Here is an 11,069-nt window from a genome sequence, read left to right as displayed (position 1 = left end):
TGTGATGAATAATCGATTCAACCTGAAGACAGCAGCTCTCATCTGTGAACATCTGAACTGCAGCTCTGCTGTTTCTGTACAACCAACTGTTGTGTCAGGACAATCTATGTGGAGAATCAACTCAGAATGTTTTCAATCTGGATCTGATCTGTCGAACTGTGTGGCATCATTCTTCTCCTCTCTCATCCTGAAACTCACCTGCTCAGGTATGTTTTGCAGACTTAAAAAAAAAATATCAATATTTTCTTCCTGGTTTTACAGCAGATTAATTTTTTGCTGCTTCTCTGCTCCTTCAGTTTGCTATTCAAACTAGAGATCAGCTGATTGGTCTCCAACAAAATGATGTCAGAAAAAAACCTAAAATCTGAGGATAGAATAGATAGATAAAAATAGACAACTCCTGGAGTTGCACTGAGCTTCTGCTGTTAACTCAGATTTTGTATTTCCTCTATTTTTACTGTCTCTCTTGAGATTCTAGTTTTCCTCTGATTTTCATTGTTTCTGCTGAGATTCCAGTGTTTCCTCTGGTTGACCTCTTACCACTGACTTACTCTAACTGCTGAAATAAAATATAAAGGTTACGTACCAGAGCAGTTTTAATTTTATACCAGTAAACAGAAAAAAAGACGAGGACAAATATAATGCCTCATCCAGTCAGTGTACTGACAATTCTCACACACCACAAACACAAAATGCTCTCACCGTTGTGAATACCTGCTGAACTCTGTGCTCAGCCTCAGTTAATACCAACAACGGTTGTTGCTGTGGCCAATGTGGACAAGCGTTCAGGAAGCAATCACTGAAGGAGGAGCTGTGCTCCATGGAGGTGAACTGTACAGGAGCTTGATCAGCTGGAAGCAGGCTGGTCTTCATAGATTCACTATTGGGGCTCCTTTGGTTTCCTGTGCCCCCTGGTGGACACAAGGAAGAACAGTTAATTCAAATGCAGTGCGCACACTCTAATCAGTGTTGGGCAAGACACTTTTAAAAAGTAATTGGTTATAGTTAGAGCAGATCAGATTTAACTATAACTCTTATCTGAACCCGAGTGGTGTTCTGGTATTGGACTTCTGTGCTAGACACAGTGTGTCCACAACGAACACCATGTTTGAGCACAGGAGTGTCCCTAAGTGCACTTGGCACCAGGACACCCGAGGTCGGAGGTCGATGATCGACTTTGTTGTCGTGTCATCTGACTTCTGGTTGCGTGTCTTGGACACTCGGGTGAAGAGAGGAGCAGAGCTGTTGACCGATCACCACCTGGCGGTGAGATGGATTCACTGGCGGAGGAGGAAACCAGACAGACTTGGCAGACCCAAATGTGTTGTGAGCGTCTGCTGGGAACATCTGGTGGAAACCTCTGTCAGCATGGTTTTCAACTCCCACCTCCAGGAGAGCTTCTCTCATATACCGAGGGAGGCTAGAGACATTGAGTCCGAGTGAACCATGTTTTCCACCTCCATTATCAAAGCAGCTGCTCGGAGCTGTGGTCGTCAGGTCTCCGGTGCCTGCCGTGGCGGCAACCCCCGAACCCAGTGGTGGACACCGGAAGTAAGGACTGCCATCAAGTTGAAGAAGGAATCCTATCGAGCCTTGTTGGCTCGTGCGACTCCAGAAATAGCTGACGGGTACCGGCAGGCCAAGCAAACTGCAGCCCAAACATTTGTGGAGGCAAAAACTTGGATCTTGGAGGAGTTCGGAGAAGCCATGGAGGAAGATTATCGGTCGGCCTCGAAGAAATTCTGGCAAACTGTCCGGCGCCTCAGGAGGGGAAAGCAAGTCTCCACTAACACTGTTTATAGTGGAGGTGGGGAGTTGCTGACCTCAACTGGGGATATCGTAGGACGGTGGAAGGAACACTTCGAGGACCTCCTCAATCCCATCGCTACGTCTTCCATGGAGGAAGCAGAGGCTGAGGTCTCAGAGGTGGACTCGTCCATCACCCAAGCTGAAATCACTGAGGTAGTTGGTAAGCTCCTCTGTGGGAAGGCACCAAGGGTGGATGAGATTCACCCCGAGTACCTTCAGTCTCTGGATGTGCAGGGACTGTCTTGGTTGACACGTCTCTGCAACATTGCGTGGCGGTCAGGGACGGCGCCTCTGGATTGGCAGACTGGGGTGGTGGTTCCCCTTTTTTAAAAGGGGGACCGGAGGGTGTGCTCCAACTATAGGGGGATCTCACTCCTTAGCCTCCCTGGGAAAGTCTATTCCAGGTTACTGGAGAGAAGGATTTGACCGTTTGTCAAACCTCGGATTCAGAAGGAACGATGCGGTTTTTGTCCTGGTCGTGGAACAGTGGACCAGCTCTATACCCTCCATAGGGTGCTCGATGGTTCGTGGGAGTTCACCAGACCAGTTCACATGTGTTTTGTGGTCTTGGAGAAGGTGTTCGACCGGGTCCCACCTGGTGTCTTTTGGGGGGTGCTCCGGGAATACGGAGTCCGGGGCCCTTTGTTAAGGGCCGTCCAGTCTCTCTATGACCGGAGTAGGAGTCTGGTCCACATTGTCGGCAGTAAGTCGGACCTGTTCCCGGTACATGTTGGACTCCGGCAGGGCTGCCCTTTGTCACCAGTTCTGTTCATAATGTTTCTGGACAGATTTTCTAGGTGCAGCCAGGGGTCAGAGGGGGTCAGGTTCAGGAACCACAGGATTTCATCTCTGCTTTTTGCAGATGATGTTGTCCTGTTGGCTTCGTTGAACCCGGATTTACAGCATGCACTGCGGCGGTTTGCAGCCGAGTGTGAAGTGACAGGGATGAGGATCAGCACCTCCAAATCCGAGGCCATGGTCCTCGACCGGAAGAAGGTGGCCTGCCCTCTCCAGGTCAGTGGAAAGACTCAAAATTCAAGGCCGAAGTGGAGGAGTTTAATTATCTTGGGGTCTTGTTCTCGAATGAGGGATGTATGGAGCGTGAGATTGACAGACGGATAGGTGCAGCGGCTGCTGTGATGCAGTCGTTGTATCGGTCCGTTGTGGTGAAGAAGGATTTACTGGTCAATCTACGTTCCCTGCCTCACCTATGGTCACGAGCTTTGAGTCATGACTGAAAGGACAAGATCCCGGATACAAGCGGCTGAAATGAGCTTCCTCCATAGGGTGGCTGGGCGTTCCCTTAGAGATAGGGTGAGGAGCTAAGTCACCAGGGAGGAGCTCGAAGTAGAGCCGCTACTCCTCCGCATCGAGAGGGGCCAGACTATTTCCCTATCCTCAACTATGGTCATGAATTTTGGGTCATGACCGAAAGGACGAGATCCCGGATACAAGCGGCTGAAATGAGTTTCCTCCGCAGGGTGGCTGGGCGCTCCCTTAGAGATAGGGCGCATCGAGAGGAGCCAGCTGAGGTGGCTTGGGCACCTCTCGGATGCCTCCTGGATGCCTCCCTGGGGAGGTGTTCCGGGCATGTCCCATCGGGAGGAGACCCCGGGGATGACCTAGGACATACCCTTGGAACGCCTTGGGATCCTCTCGGAAGAGCTAGAGCAAGTGTCTGGGGACAGGGAAGTGTGGGCATCTCTTCTTCGACTGCTGCCACCGCGACCCGGTCCCGGATAAGCTGTGGAAAATGGATGTATGGATAGTTATCGTTTCTAGATACTCCCTCAACAAAGTAACTTACTTACCATATTTTAAAAATAACTAGCTATGAGGCAAAGTAACTATTGCATTACTGCATTGGCCCGGATATAAGATGATATATTTTTCAGAAACTGTATCCTCCAAAATGGGATCGTACTATAATCGAGGGCTGGATTGTCGTTACACATCCGTGCCGCTAGATGACACCAAAGGACCGGTGACCAGAAAGCGAATGAAGTGTGACAGTCAAATGACGTGTGTGGTCACAGTGATCTGATGAAAAATGGAGGAACGTGACCATCTGGAATAAAGGGGCTGGAACGCTAGACAAGTGAGCAAACAACAGAGGCGAAGTGTTGATGCCAACTTTAAACCGATGGTAATCAACGCAGCAGAGTCAACAAACAACTGCCAAGCCGCCAAGATATATTAGACTGAATTATTAATGCTCATGGAGTTGAATAGAACTTGAATTTGATGGTTATAAAGTTATTTACATCATTAATGCAGTTACTGAAGGTTTGAGGCTACTTATTTGTTGCTTATTCACTGAGTGATAGCCTGAGATTTTGAGAAAGGTAATATAGTTTAATGCTGCAGTAATATTTCATGATCTTAAATCACATGAAATCTTATCTCTGTTGTAAGTATTCCTAGGATAATTGTACAACAAAAAATTGTTTTATTAGTAACCTTATTGTCCTCCACATATTCTTATTTTCACAAAATGATATTTAAAAAATCGGGGTCGTCTCATAATCAGTCATCTTATATTCGGGCCAATACCATACTTTTGAAAATGTGTTTAAATCTGTCAACGAATCTGGATCCCCTCTTAATGGAATTTCAGGATGCATGTTCATTTATTTAGAAAACTAAATATATGATTAAAGAAATAAATGAACACTTGACAGAAAAAATTCCAAACAGGAAATGCTACATCAATCTGGTGTTGTGGTTAACTGTAACATTGTGTTTCCACCAGAAGCGGTGAACGTGAATTCATTCGCGCGACAAGTGAAACCACGTCGCGCTAGATGCTTGAGTTTTGTCACTGGTATAAATGCAAAAGACCCTCACAGCTCGCTGCAACATCACCACACTCCAAGCTCTGGCGGGGGGTATCAAGAGGACGCTCATAGACTGTCCTGGCGCATCAACAAGCAATTTTGCTTGAAAAGTTAGATTATTTCAACTTGAGTGGCAAGCGGCAAGCGAATTTTCGCTAAAATCAATCGCCGCTTCACCGCTCGCCGCTCAAGATTGAGCGACAATCATGGAATTACATTCACTTTGTGTGTAATGTCATCGCGCGAAAAATTTGCGTCGCGTCTGGTGGAAACATGGGGTAAGACTGCTTTGCCAAATGATCTTGGAGTTTTGAAAAGGTCATTTCTGTGTAAAGAAATGAGGCAAACCAGTGGAGACAAACTAACACAGTTACTCCCATCACTGCTTGCATACATCTGTTGCATCTTCACTTTATATATCTATGGTAGTGTCATGGTTTGGGTCGTAAAGTCTGTGGACAGTTCATATGTCTGGAATATTCAATCTGATTTTCAAGTGTAATCCTGCTCAGTAATCCTGTTTGTATCAGATATACCTGAAACCAGATTACACTTCCTTAATGCACTATAAAGGATTACAGTTACGTCTCTTTTGTATCCTATTTACATAACTCTGTTACATGTAATCCGTTCCTCCCCAACCCTGGTGTTCAGACTCGGTGCGGCTGCTGAATGGGTCCAGTCGTTGTTCAGGCAGACTGCAGGTGAAGACGAACCCGTCTGACCAGACCTGTCAGGGTCTGATTTGGTTTGTTCAGGGTTTCCTGAAACCAGGTTGGTGGGAGAAAACAGTCGCTGTGCAGGTTCTCTGCAAATCAGAAGCTCTAGAGTTTGGAGACCAACATATATTGAAGAATGGTCTCTGGAGAAAGCAGCTGTTTTTTTGTTCACATCTTCACTGCGGCTCTGCAGTGTCTGCAAATGAGACATATTCAGCCGACTCCACACTTACAATGATAGTTAAGGATGACTGCTTTCAGTCTGGATCAGATTTCATGAAGTGTTCATTTTTCATTGAAGAAAAAAATAGCAATAATCTCACCTGCTCAGGTAAAGTCATCAGTGGTGTGTTCCTCACTCGGCACACTCCGTAATGCCAACAGGAAGGCATTACGTGTCTCTGAAATGGAATTAAAAGAAGTGGTCTGTGCTGTCATCATGGCAGGAAACACTGATGTTGGTCCTATGGGTAAACTGCGCTCGTTCCTCAGCCATCAGCACTGCAGAGGGGCTGTAGGTCTTCAAAAGGGTAAAACGTATCTCATCATGGGCTCGTCCCAAGACATCCGCAGAGACGACCAAGAGCAGACGTACGTACAGTAAGACTTTTCCGCTACATATCATCTATTCTCACATCAGTTCATCATGAGCTCCTGTGTATCTGGCTGGTTGTTTTCCACTCTTCAGGTTTTGGTACATGCTTGATGAGAAGACCTGGGTTGAGTACTGGCCCACAACAGAAGAGTGTCAAACAGATGAACACCGACCGTCCTGTTCGGGCTTGAAACACATGGTGGATCAGTTTCAAGTCTTTTCATTGTCTACAATGAGTCCAAGGAACTGTAACCTTTATTTTTCATCCATCTAATGTGTTTTCTATGCAACATTGCATGGGAGAATAAAGTATGTTGTCCTTAAAATTTGGTGTTTTTCATTTCAATTATCTTTGCCAGTCCTTGTAAACTTCATAAATTGTATTGGCGATGTTGCCTCACAAAGAAATCTCAATACATTGATCCTGACATGTGTGAAATGTCTGCCGTTCATTATTGTACTAAGAACAGTTGTTTGACACATTCATGGCAAAGTTAGTTAGAATGGGTGTGAAATTTAAAAATTAAGATTTTTGGTGGATTGTTTTACTTCATTAGCTTCAATTTGGAAGCAAAATGATTCACCTCCATCTTGAGCCACACAAACCTCGACATTTTTTAAAAGTTGAAATTTAGTTTCATCAAATGGTGAAAGACGACTCGCCTGTGGCGGCCAAGCGTTCATAACGATGTTGTTTGATGATCCTTTGATGTCGACTCTTCCTATCATTGTGAAGCAGAATTCACCAAGTGTTGGATTGTTCATCCACTAATAGGGAACATGAGCTGGTTTAGACCGTTGTGAAACAGATGAGTTTTTACTCTTATGATGTGTTGTTGCAATAGTTATTCTGCTGTTACGATAGTAAGATAATAGTAATTATCTTCATATTGGATGACATTTTTTTCTTAAGTTCAATGACTATGACTGAGAGGACAATCTGTGTTGCAGTCATGATCACAGTTCCCTCCTGGCCCTTGAGCAGTGCGCTTATCAGCCACTGGAAAATCTGAGGTGCATTAATGTGTTGTCCAGTCATTCTATACTATTAAATGCTCCGCAGATGTCACCATTCAGTCGAGAGTAGCTGTTCACATGACTGTTTTTGACACCTGTGGGTTAAAAATTTGAATTATGGTGTTGATGATGAAAATTTCGGGATTCTCACAAAACCATTTTAATTCACAATAACCTTTGAATTTAAACTTTTCTTTGTTGATATGTTTGAAGATATTGACATTTTCACAAAAAAAACCAAACAGTTATTGCAGAAAATGATGACAATGTACAATGCAGCGAGTACTTGCTGATTGGAGACAGAGAAGGGCCTGTCGTGGCTCTACCATCCTTGGGGAAAAATAGACATTCGGACTCATAGATACTGCTGAGTGGTGCATCATGGGGGATTTGGAAGTTAGTGTTCATGCTGCTTCTGGTGCAAAATGCAATGAAATGTTGGTTGTCAGCTTTTGTGGCAGCATCGCCGATGCTCGGATCTCAGTGATGTATTGAGTCCATTGTTCTTGAGTCCGTTTTGGCCCACGGGCCTGCTGTTTGACACCCCTGTTCGCATATGGTCAACATAGTGCTGTCCTTGGTGCTGAATTATCAACTTAATCCAGTCATAAGATACATTGTGTGAAAGACAAACACACACGCTTAGAAACTCATGCATGGAGTAAATATAGTGCTGTGCATGGTCCTGAAGTTTCAACTAAAATACAGTTTTTTGGTACATTTGTGAAAGACGCACTCTTACACAAATGCATAGAGTAAACACAGTGCTGTCCATGGTGCTGAAATACCACTGTTATCAGGTATGTTGTGTGAAAGACAGCCACGAACACACACCCATGCATCAAGTATGCATGGTGCTGTCCATGGTGCTGACTGGTCAACTCAATACAGTTACAAGGTACATTGCATGACTCTCTGTCTCGATCTCTCTCCGTCTTCATCTCTGTTTCTCTCTCGCACACTTGTATACCCACACAGCTAACCCAAAACCATATCCTAAACCTAACCTAAGCCTAATTCTAACCCTAACCCAAAAATCTAACATCACGTACGTTGTGAGGACTGGGCAAAAATGTCCTCGCAGTGTAAAATGACTTCCCAACGATGGTGTTCAGCCGGCCAGGACCTGCTACTCACAGCCACTGAAAGACAAACACACGCTGTTTGACAAACACGCAGTGCTTAGCCCGTAGGTGGGCTAAGCACCTACGAAATAGAATAGGAAGTTAAGACCACCAAGAGACTTCAGTGGGTTATTTAGGATAATATTCCACATGTTTATTTGGACACGTAAGAAATCTTTTAACCCAGTTAATGTTCATAATTTGGTGAAATGATGTTGAAGTCAGTGGATTGAGACCTCCTTCAGATGAGGACTGATCTTTTACTGTGATGAAGTTTATTCTTTAAGTTGAATTTGAGTTCTATGGAGTTGAGAACAAGCGGGTGTGGAGACATCTGAAGAAGAGAAACCAGATGCTCTCTTCACATCTCTGCTGCTTTGCTTAACAGAACTCTGCCTTGAATGGGCAGATCTCTGGCAGACCAACCGTTAAACTCAGTTTTGTTGGAATGAATGACTGGCAGCATATTTTGCTCAAGAGTTTGTCTGGGATTTTTGGATACTTTCATTCCGTGTTCAGTTATTGCATTTTTGAGCGGAATATTACATATTTCAGATTGACTGCTGTCTCGAGCTGTCGGAGTTTTTACTGTCCTTTGGCCGCTACAGTCGTCAGATTTTTTCCGCACCTTTTTCCGTCCACATAATGCATTGACTTCTCCCAGGGGGCAAGGAGCATTTCACTCAGTATGACAAAAAGTGCTTTTGGACAACATCGCCCACCCCAGCTTTAAAGTGTTGTTTATTGTTTTAATCCTCTCAGACTAAAGACTGTCGACTCTGTCTCCATATTGTGGCAGAATTATTTCACTGTAAAGACAAATATTTATTTGAAATCTTAACAATATTTAATCCTGTCAGCAGTTTTACTAACAAGTTCTTTTTTTCCCCACAAATGACATTAATTTATTTCTTATTTCAAATGTTTGCACTTGCTTCCTAATTGAATGTGTTTCTGCTCCAAGACTTGATAAAATACAAATAATCAATTTAGTTTGATTTATTGAGATATTGATCGCTCTGTGACAGATTGGGTGGGGGTGTGAATATTCCTGTTTTATGTGTATGCACTATGTAAATGTCTGCATTATTTTTCCTTCACTGTTATAATGTTCATTATTTATGTTTCTCAGTAAATAGATTTTGAACCAAAAAGGATGCTTGTACTGCCTCCACACCAGTTATCATTAAAAATGGCAAAACTAATCGATAAAAGTGATTGGTCTGCTCCACCTGCTCACTGACGGTGACTTAAGTTATTCAGAGACTTGAAGGTGAATCTCTACACACTGTATACTTGTTGTAAATGTCAATTATTACTGGTAAAGATAATTGGCTGTAACTTCATTTTTCTGTTCTTGTAAATCAAAAACAAAGACTGAAATTAATTTAAGGTCCAACCTTAACCGAGCCTGAAGTCAGTCCTGAAACTGGTCTGAAGCCAAGAGCAGAACACAAATAGAATGAGTTTTTCCTCCCAATGTCACATTAATTAGCCTATTCTCCATTTTTTTATGATCTTGTTTAATCTTTTCTAATAATGACGAGAAGTTTTCTTCAGATAATTCCCTGGAAATCAAATTTCAAAGAAGGAAATCAAACTGAGTAAAGTTTCAGTTAAAACCAGTCTGATTTATGTTGGCTCTCTCTCTCTCTCTCTCTCTCTCTCTCTCTCTCTCTCTCTCTCTCTCTCTCTCGGCACAGAGAGAAAAACAAAAGACCCTTGATCAACAGTGATTGACATTGAGAAGGAGAAAATCAAACCTGAAATAGTCAAATCAACAATACATCAATACTCCACATTTGACCACTTGAAATTGTTTTTTAATCAGTTTTTAATCCTGTCAGACTGAAAGACAGTAGCCTCTGCATCTTGTGTTCGAACTATATCACTGAATAAAAACCTGTGATTATTAAATGAAAGAAAACTAATCAAAAGGGATTTCTCTGCTCCATATGGTCGTTAATGATGACTCATCAGTAAAACCAACCTGTCTCACAACGGTCTAAACCCAGCTCACGTCCCCTGTAAGTGGGTGAACCACAGATGTTGTCATGTTTGTTGTTGGACACTTCTGGACAGTTTGTGGTTTTATTTTTCAAAATTAACACGGCTAATGAATACATGTCAGTTGTTCAGTTTGCACGGTTGAGCACATCCAGCCAATAGTATCCTGTTTTAAGATGTTCTCAGTGTAAATATTTACCGTAATTCAAGTGACTGTTGTGCTGTACTTAAGTGTGAAACTTACAGGAATATATTCTCTGACTAATTTGAGGTTTTATTTTGAAGTAGTCCGAGTTTGATTTCAGAATACTGTCGTTTGTGATTTTAAACTCGTTTTGTTGTCATAAAAGCTTCGTAATTGACATATTTATGTAACTGTGCGTTTGTCAGGCTGCTAACTGCATTGCCTTTGTTGATGTAGCAGATGTGTAAATTGGAAATTACTAAATTTGACATGAGATTGTCTTTTAATATTTTTCTTGTTTACTATGATTACTTTATACCAAATTTTACTAGCTTTTACTGTTTCATCTTGCTCATTATAGTTAGATTTAGCTGATATGTGTGTGTGACAGATGTATGTTGGACATCTTACATCTTACATGCACAAAATATTACATGTTACATGTACATATTACATGTGATGGTTCAATTACTTATTCCTCCCCCTTCTGTCACTGTTTGCATGCTATCCTAACTAAAATATGAAAACCTATAAATGTTTGGGTGGTTTCAGTTAAAGCAGACACTGTTTTTTCTCCTGTGTGATTTTGACAAAGATCAGATCACATGATGGTGATTTTATGCAGAAATGTGAGAAATTCCAAAAGGTTCAGATACTTTTTCATACCACTGGGTGTGTGTGTGTATGTGTGTGTGCGTGTGTGTGTATATATATATATATATATATATATATATATATATATATATATATATATATATATATATAATGTATAATATA

The 11,069-nt window shown here is 42.5% G+C and overlaps 1 long non-coding RNA gene across 1 annotated transcript; it reads left to right on the top strand.

The window, feature by feature from the left end:
- LOC115383665 (uncharacterized) lies at positions 1-6,142 on the top strand. The gene is made up of 3 exons (XR_003930726.1): positions 1-206; positions 5,812-5,956; positions 6,054-6,142. It is a non-coding gene; the product is annotated as an uncharacterized LOC115383665 (long non-coding RNA).
- The last annotated feature ends 4,927 nt before the right edge of the window (positions 6,143-11,069 follow it).

This window comes from Salarias fasciatus (genome assembly GCF_902148845.1).
Source record: "Salarias fasciatus chromosome 23 unlocalized genomic scaffold, fSalaFa1.1 super_scaffold_20, whole genome shotgun sequence".
Classification (NCBI taxonomy): Eukaryota; Metazoa; Chordata; class Actinopteri; order Blenniiformes; family Blenniidae; genus Salarias; species Salarias fasciatus.
The sequence above is the reverse complement of the archived record's forward strand: the minus strand, read 5'-3'. Positions and strand labels throughout refer to the sequence as shown.